Source organism: Mya arenaria, chromosome 3 (assembly GCF_026914265.1).
Source record: "Mya arenaria isolate MELC-2E11 chromosome 3, ASM2691426v1".
Lineage (NCBI taxonomy): Eukaryota > Metazoa > Mollusca > Bivalvia > Myida > Myidae > Mya > Mya arenaria.
In genome coordinates this window covers 37,982,561-37,992,288 of record NC_069124.1, presented here as the reverse complement: position 1 = coordinate 37,992,288, position 9,728 = coordinate 37,982,561, and the positions used below count along the sequence as shown (strand labels likewise).

The window sequence follows — 9,728 nt, the reverse complement described above, 5'->3', positions numbered from 1 at the left end:
CATCTTCCATGCTTTCATCTAAACACCGCATATTCAATGTAATATAAAATATGCAACAAAAATAAAAATAAAACTAATAAGGGACGTCAAACACCTAAAGGAAAAAAAAACATGACCCCATGATATAAATTTACACTAAGCTTTTATGAACTTTAAAGTCCACTTAAAATGTTACTTATGGCACTTATTGGGACATTATAACATCAACCACTTACAGCAATTGAATTAAACTTAGCCCAGTCGGCTATAAATAATTGACTTCCACTCGATTCGAGGTCATCATGTACAATACTGTGCTTCAATACAGCTGTTTATAAATACTCGCCTTATCTTGCACAAATCTGGTCGGATTTCCCTTTGAGAACCTTAACGTTTATTTATGTATTGCTACTGAATAAGGAGGGGCTGTCCATGACAAGTTCAACTAAGTGGGAGACGTGAATAATAAACCACAGTCAGTGAAAAGGACATTTATTCAATGTCAAAACTAATAATAAATACGAGTTTGACATCCTCGTAACATATTATTCACGACTAGCACATTGGGCGTCCAAATAACCGCCATAAGTGTAACCACACGACGCCCAAAGAGAGGAACGTTGGCATGGCACTGCGCCATAGATGCTGTTAAGGATGATTAGCTTATGAAACTGGGAACCCAATCTGCGTGAATTCAATTTTAAAATATACGAAAACAATTTAATTTGTTTTCCTATATAACGTGAAGAAAGAAAATGAAATAAAAGTCTATCAAAAGAACAACACTTTGACACGTTAGATAACATAGCAACACTACACAAATATGTACGTATAAGTTACAAGCCAAAACAAGTAGTAACACTGTTAATAAGCATATTGAAATTGAACCTCCGCTTCGTTACGGTAGGTAACACAGTTAAGAAACATGTTGAACTAGGACCTCCGCTTTGTAACGGTAGGTACCACTGTTAATGAACATATTGAAATAGAACCTCCGCTTCGTAACGGTAGGTAACACTGTTAATAAAGTATTGAACTAGGACCTCCGCTTTGTCACGGTAGGTAACACTGTTAATAAACGTATTGAACTAGGACCTCCGCTTTGTCACGGTAGGTAACACTGTTAATAAACATATTGAACTAGGACCTCCGCTTTGTAACGGTAGGTCACACTGTTAATAAACACATTGAAATAGGACCTCCGCTTCGTAACGGTAGGAAACACTGTTAATACAAATATTAAAATAGGACCTCCGTTTCGTCACGGTAGGTAAAACGTTGAAATATTTACCCCTGCTTTATCACAGTAAGTAATACACATAGTTTGACCCCCACTGGGTCATTGTAAAAACAATAGGAACAGGTAATGGCACACTGAAAGTCATATAGCAAGTATGGGAGCAAAATGGCGACCCCGTGCCCCTAACTGGTAATAGGCACTGGTTTCGGACGGATGTACTTTAGATATGCATTAGAACGCCAGCGGCCAAGTTGTTGAATCTGTGTTGCAGGCATATGCAATAGATGGGCGTGAGTAGTGCCTCCGATCCGCAGAGAATGACTCGTATAGCGTTTTGGGTCAAGATTACATTTTAAAACGCATTGCCTTAAAACCTGACAAAACGCAGATGTAGCTATCGGAATGCCATGGGGTGATGAAATAGGGGACCCTGATAAGCGCATGAGCGGCGTAGATAACGAGTTAAACCGCGAACCGGACAGAGTGATTTTAAAGGCTGTCGGGACAAGGGAATCCTGGCGCCCCGACCCGCGGAGTGTTAATAAGCTTGTAACTTAACCTGAACACCGGATACTTTATCGTTTGCGTATTTAAGCTGAATGCCTGCCTTTTGAATCAAATTGTTTTGCCCTAACTTTGATAATGCCAATTCGCCGATGCGGAATAGACCGAAGAAAGCAACCAGTATCATAGCTTTATTTAACACCGCAAAATAGCCGTTCACGCAGACGGATGGTAAATAAGAAATTATGTTTTCTAGGTCGTTGAGGCAGAACGCGAGCCGTTTGTCTTTCGCGCCATCACGCCGAAGACCGCGTAACAATTTTTGTACTATGAATGCTTCTGCCGGATTCGGAAAGTTTTGAATTTTATGAACATATGCAATAGCAGATACGTATGATGTGACTCTAGAAGGTTTGAGCTGACGATGTTGGCAAGTGGCAATAAACTGTGTAAGATGTACTACTGGTACGGGCAAAGGAGCGCATTGTGGGTAATACAGTTGTAATGTAATGCTTCCAAGCATTTCTATAGCTATTCATCGTGGAGGGTGCCAGAGACGTATTTAGAAGGGTACACACACTGTAGTTCAGAAAATTGTGGTCAGGTGTTCTGGCACCGTAGTCCATGTAGGGCGCTAACTGACGGAACTTGTCGACCTGAAGGCGAGAAAGTAGATCAGGTAAAACATTTTGTTTGCCTGGAATGTGCTCCGACTTCACCAAAATATTGAACTTCATACACGCTAGTACCATGCGACGGACCAAAACCATAATATTCGAAACTTTAGACGTTTGTCTATTAATTATATGGGTGACAGAAATGTTGTCAGTGTGTAACACAATGCAACGATTTTGTAACTGTTGACCCCATAGCTCCAAAGCCAAAACAATATGAAAAAGTTCTTTTAACGTTATGCCCTCAGGTTGAATTCGGTCTGACCATGTTCCAAAAAAACAATGACTTTTAAATGTCGCCCCAAAACCTAATGAACCAGATGCATCAGTATGCAAGTGTAGTGAATCAGCCTCGACCCAGCGGAGCTGAAGCAGTAAAGAAGTACCGTTAAAATGATCTGTAAAAAGCTTCCATGCAGCTATGTCTCTCCTATGTTCTTTGGTGAGAGTAATGTAATGTCGAGGGTAACTGGCTTTCTTTGTAAGGTCTATGTGACGCCTTAAAAAACATCGGCCAGGACGAACCACCTGGCAACAAAAGTTGAGGTAACCAAGTAAATACTGAAGCTGTTTCAGAGTTATGGTACGTTTTACCGAGAACAGAAGGTTTAACTAGCTTGTCCTGCGGAAGTCTAGCTTCCATGTTAATAGTATCTAATTCGAGTCCCATGAATGTGATAACTGTCCGAGCAGTTTCAGTTTTTTCGGGTTTGGTAGGCACCCCGACGTATGCACAGAAACGTAAAAATTTATCCAAGTTCGTTTGACAGTGAGCGGAATTAGGTGGACCTAGAATGAGAAAATCATCAAGAATATGAACCATACAATCGATGCCCAGGTGTTTTTCAGAAATGAACTGAAGGGCAGTGCTAAATCGCTCCAATATGGCGGGAGCTGAAGAGCAGCCCATGGGCAAGCAAGTATCAAAATAGAATTTGTCTCGAAACTTGAAACCGAGCAAATCATGGTCTTCAGGGTGTACTGGAATGATTCGAAAAGCAGAGTCAATGTCTGTTTTACTGAGCAAAGAACCCCGGCCTAACATGACTACTTTTTGTACAGCATCATCGAAGGTTGCATAAGATACTGAAGCCAGATTTTTGTCAATAAATGAATTTACTGAGTTACCTTCTGGATAACTTAAGTGATGAATCAACCTAAACTGGTTTGGTTCTTTCTTTGGAACTAAGCCTATAGGACTAATATGCAATTGGGGAAAGTTGAATTGAAAAAGGACCTTTAATTAATGCGACCAGCATCTAACTCTTTCTGAAGCTTACGAGCAACCATAGAAGGTCTTGGATACAAGATTTTAGATTTGAGCATGAAGTGTTATTTCGAGGACCTAAATAACCCAATTTGAAACCATTTGTAAACCCATGGATGATATACTGGGCTAAAGGGTACCCGAATAGAAAAGGGGTCATATTGGCAATATTAACTGGAGTGACCACTCGGTTTGAAAGACTTGGCTTGGGATGATTTGGGCGTGCGCTTGTTGTGATTCCAACATGTGTTCTCGAGGAATTGTCTGACTTTGAATGAAGTTGACTTTCCAGGACGAAAGGGACGAAATGGCTGTGTTTGTGCAGATACTGTGTTAAAAGAGGTACACGCCATTAACCAAAATTCTGTGTGTAACCTGTCCCATGGCAAAGGTGCAGATGCTCGGGCCATACGAAACTGGGTGTCGTAGAAAGCAAATGAAAGACCTGGGCGCCGTGAAGCGATATCCCGAACTATCTTCATATACTTCATGAGCTGGGAAGTTTCAAGTGGATATTTGTGTGAGTAGACGGCGATAAACCGAATAAAAGCCGATGTCCATGACTCAATGGTAGTAATTTTTTTTAGCTTTGTGTGATGATGAGATAGATATATTGGATTGATTGTCCACATGTAAAGAAAATGTTGGAGATTGGTGTTGATTGGTTGATGCCGGCAGAAGCGAAGCTATGTCGATATATTTATGTGCCCAGATAGCTTTTTGGACCGACTTCTTTATTTGCGATAAGATAGGGGAGCTAATAGGCTCAGAATATCGTGTGCCATTACCTGTTATTAACTCCGAGTGTTGGCGAGAAGGGTAGTCTGTGTCTTCCAAGTGTCGCTTCAAGGAGTCTGAACAGTCTGAACACCTCCAGGAGGGATAGACATTGTGTTGATGGTTGATCTTCTCAGACGTGAACTGTTGGGATTCGGATGGGCTGGGATGACTATCTCAGCTTCACTTTCGGAATCTTCATGAGATTAAGATATGAAGTGATGATTGTTCATCGATGTAGAAGATAAAGACAGATTTGCCAGAATCGGGGCTTCCGCCTCAGCTTCACAATCCGAATTGTCATGTGACAGCAAAAGCCTAGTACGTTTTGACACGTTTGGAGAGGTATCCGGAAAGGCTGTGGCGCTGGCCGTTTTCTTACTTCTAGGCCGTTCAGTCCGCCTCTCAGTTGCCACCTTCTTATTTCGACCTGCAGTCAGGGCATGACGAGAGTTGTCTCGACTTGTTCCATGTAGTGGAATTGGTGCATCTTTGTTAGTGTCTGTGTCGGGGCAGCAAGGACAACTAGATACTGTGGCAGCCTTACGTTTTTGACGCCGCATCTGAAAAATATCAAAACCTATAGAAATGAAAATGCGGTTGCATTATGCACCGCACAAAGCAACAGAAAAAATGCCATGCTGCTCCAAACAAGATTGACCCGCGCCACAACAAAGTCAAAAGATGTGCACAATGCACTAAATAAAAAGTTGACCCGCGCCACACCGTGGTCGCAATGTGCACCGCACAAGGCCAAAAAAATGTGCACAATGCACTAAATTAAAAGTTGACCCGTGCCACACCGTGGTCGCAATGTGCACCGCACAAGGTCAAATATGTGTACCGCACTAAATAAGGTTGACCCGCGCCACACAGTGGTCGCAATGTGCACCGCACAAGGTCAAAAATGTGCAACGCCCTAAAATAAAATAAAAAATTGACCCGCGCCACACCGTGGTCGCAATGTGCACCGCACAAGGTCAAAATTTGCACCGCACTTAATAAGGTTGACCCGCGCCACACCGTGGTCGCATTGTGCACCGCACAAGGTCTAAAATGGGAAGACTGCAAAAATTAACAATGACCACACCATGGTTATATTCCAAAGACACCTTGTGCACCACACAGACAAGAAAATGTGCATACCCCACTGAAAACAGTGAAATCATGCCGCACTGTGGTAACAAACAATATTATACAATTAATAAAACTGTAAAATGTATTTTCAACTAATCAAACTGAAATATCAAGCATAAAGCTTATCGTAATGGAATATCATTGACGAAGTTGAATATGTTTCATAAATTAAAGAAAAGCAAAGCTATTCCAAACTTTTGCGTAATGTACCAAGCTAGTTATTGAAACATAAAAACGTAACTTGTGTATCACTTGACTGTGGTACGGAAGGCTGCAACTATGGCTGCCCGAAGATTTGACAAAAGTTTGAACTGCCCATCTCTGGAAAGGTGGCAACCATCCGAACTGAAGTGTTTTGCCTTCGCCTCTGCCGACCAAAATCCCTTGAATCGCCATAGATATGCACGACCAGGAAAACGGGAATGCAGATTGACGTGAAGTTGTATGTTCAAAGCATCCACTCGATCATTGAGCCGTCCGTGTAAACCGAATTGAAAATTAAGTGAATCCTCCTCTCGAATGAAAGCTCGAAGTCGAGATACAAAAGAATGTCCAAAAATTGCACTTTCATAGGCGCGGCCATTTTAACTCGCTTATGTCCTTACTAACACATGTAGGTCAAAGACGCTTACATCCACAGCCTGAGTAATCCGTTTTCTAAATAGCGCAAACCGTACAATGTTTCACAAAGTTAAAAGGCATCGGAAGGTTGCCACCACTATATTTTTAATCCAGAAATAGGACGAAGCAATTCCTATTAATAATGCGTAAAGTATATACCTTCGCACACAATATATCAGAAAAATTATGCAAAATATTTTGCTCAAAATTTGCAAGCACGCATCTCAGAAGATTTTTCTAGAATGGCTGACGCGGGAGGCTAGCGATAGGCTGACACCCACCATGTGACCACTGGTCACGGTTTGGAACGCTGATAAGCCAAGCACACACCACGTGGCCACTGGTCATGGCGTGGAGCGCTGTTAAGCCACGCTTTGGATGTAAACGGTTAAACCCGCACATTTAGCAAGGGGTGATTCAGTTCAACCCGCAGATTCATAAAACATTTTATGTCGGCATAAAATTATACTTATTCCGGTCAAGTGTTTCACAAGATGCCCACACGGAAACCATTACTGATAGACATACATGTACCGCACTTTCGAATAATGGATAACTAGACTTTTACCAAGAAAACATTTGCGTGAGTAACGTTATAGTTAAAACGTATGGTTGTGTGTATTGACCAACAGATGGAACATTAGCCGTGATTGATAAGAATAACGCGGATTTGAGGTGTCCTACACATTTTGAATCGCGTAATAAAATGCATATGTTGTTTGAGACTGGCGGATCATCAAATGCAACAATTCGAAGGGGTACGTGGTCGTGAAAGATGGAGGTAACTTTTCTATTTCCCGTTTTACCAGGACTGGTTTTGAGATTGTGTTTGTCTGCTCTCACTTTTACAACTGTTTTGTGTTGCATTCTTAATCTTAATGTATCTAAGGGACACAATTCTTTATATACAACAGCATATTTCTCTATTGTAGTTATTCATACTGAATACTATGTTTCATATATAGCTATGCCTGTAGTATTGTATTTCACTTGATGCTTGGGTATGAATGAATAAACATGTAACTCCATTTGAGATCTTATGAATTTAACCCATTCCACAGGTTGTTGTAAGAACTAAACCAACAACGCAACATTTTGTTTGATTTACATCGAGTAAGCTCGATGCGATTTAGTCTAAAATAATAGACGTGTTATACGGGATTCTTCCAATCCCTAACGTCTAAACGGGAATGTGCAAAAAACGGGGGTGTTTTAAAAATATTGAAATTGTTTTAAGTGAAGTATTTTATGGTTGAAATTGATCATAAAGAGTTATATTCATATTTTACCATGTAAGTGAAATGTTATTTTGCACTAAACAAGCATTAAGTGCATTAAAACAAGTTGTTTACCTTTCCAATAAAACGAAAGTTGACTGACACAGACAACAATTATGCGAAGGGGAACAACTCAATACAATCGTAATAGCTCGGCCTCCTCCGACAAAACTTCGAGATAGACCTCGTTATACAATCGTAACAACTCGGCCATGGCCGAAATGTTCCGAGCGATTTAAAACTGTGCCCTAAAACCTTGCAGGTGCCCTTCATGTATATATCGTTATGTTTTGACAGAATGAAATGAAAAAAAGCCGTCAAACTCATAATTATAAGTTGGATATTTATTTTTTTGTGTACGGAACTAATATAAAATAACATTATCTGGTAATATTTCTTGTTTTTATGATATTTTATAGACGCTATATGCTTTAACCCGGAATCCTGATCGGAACAACTACCCACTTTTGATACTAAACAATTTGTACGTGAAGGATTTGCCATATCAAAAATCTAAAAAAAATCCGTCAACGTACAATTATTTGGACTAGATGCGATTAAGAAGGCTTAGTTTATGCTTTACAAAATATTTGGTTGGGAATCAATACTATGTTTATTACAACCATAAATTACCTTATACTTGCCTTGTTACATAATTTTCACCCGAAAAGCATTCTCACAATCATTAAACTTCACAAAGAAGTTCATATGTGCAACGAAAAAAAAGATATCAGCATTAACACTCGGCTTTACGGGAAAGTTACCGAGTAATTACAATTGCTGTCGGTATTATCATAATGAAGCTTGCCGGAATCTACCGAGTTCACATATATTCATTTTAATATGTTCGTTTAAACAACAAAATATTAATTAAGTTCTTCATTATGCCGGTATAACGGTTTCAGTCTTAATTTTAAAACCAATCTATTAATTAATAAATTTATTAAACAGAAATAACTGCATTATACATGTGTTGCATTTAATCAAACAACTTTTACAGTTATCGGAGCAACTTAGGTCAACTTCGCAAGAAAACTAATGCTAACTATCTCCACTCCTGTAACCCCAGGCAACAGTTTATTGCTCAGTCATCACGTCTTCTTGCCTCCCGAAACATAATCATGTTCTCTACTTTGTTCTTACAAATATCAGAATGCTAATCAAACGGTTATTGCAGGAGTCGTAACTAACTTAATGAGTGTGCTGCAAGAAACACTACAAATTTAGTTATACCTGTTTGTTTAATCATAATGTTATGATACTGTAATGGCAAATAAAACCTTACGCTCATAAGTTTGTGACTTTCAACCAGCCTTGTACTATGGAATGCAACTTAAATGGCATGTTACGTGTGACTTTATTTCTGTAATTATTGGCATGTGTTACAGTATTATCCATAGATCATGTTTCAATTCAGGAGTGTAAATTATACAATACTATGTAATAAACCTGAAATATACAATTTCAATAGAAGGAAATCATTAAAACTTTATTTACAAGATACAGTATAAGAAAACTTTCCCAAGTTTCAACTTATTTACAGGTGAGACTATTACCTCACAGTGAGGTTTATAGAACGAAACATGTACCACTGCTATCCGAAAGGGGGCCAAAGGAGACAACTTTATGTATGACCTCATTGACAAGGTGTTCACCATTACCAAACTGGCGAACTCCATGGGGAACTGGTATTGGGACACTTCGCCCTGGAGAGGCAAAAAAGCATATGCTTGGCTACTGGCAATAGGTAGATACTGTATTACAGGTAAACTGCCTAAAAGATAAACATAAGGTAGAAGTAAAGGCTCATGGTTACCCTTTTACAAATCATTGTGCAAAATTATATACCGAAGACTTAGGTATCCATACACAGAGAAGCAATATAGCACTCGTCTTATATCACTTTTATGAGTGTGTTGTTGTTGTTTTGAGAAAAAAAGTGCTTTCGGTTCTCTTATGATAAGAAAGTTTATACTTTCGGTTTAATTAAACAATATAATGTCTTATTTTCAGAGTATGTGATATGACGGAAAATGCTGCCATGACGTTCCCTGGAGTAGATTTAAATCTGGCCAATACTAAGAGCAACACGTATGCGCGATAACAGTTGACAAATACTGGATTGATGAACAATAAGGAAGTATTCATTCTACTGTGAAGTGTACGTACTAGTGACTGGAATTATATTTTATAGCCAAAATGATAATTTAACTTTTATCATTATGCGTATTTATATTTGAAATGCAGAATAA

At 39.4% G+C, this 9,728-nt stretch overlaps 1 long non-coding RNA gene and 1 pseudogene across 1 annotated transcript; one reads left to right on the top strand and one right to left on the bottom strand.

Moving 5' to 3' along the window:
* Positions 1-455: 455 nt before the first annotated feature.
* LOC128225997 (uncharacterized) lies at positions 456-6,601 on the bottom strand (annotated as a pseudogene).
* A 1,154-nt stretch (positions 6,602-7,755) lies between these two features.
* LOC128226776 (uncharacterized) lies at positions 7,756-9,728 on the top strand. The gene is made up of 3 exons (XR_008259727.1): positions 7,756-7,863; positions 9,020-9,223; positions 9,490-9,728. It is a non-coding gene; the product is annotated as an uncharacterized LOC128226776 (long non-coding RNA).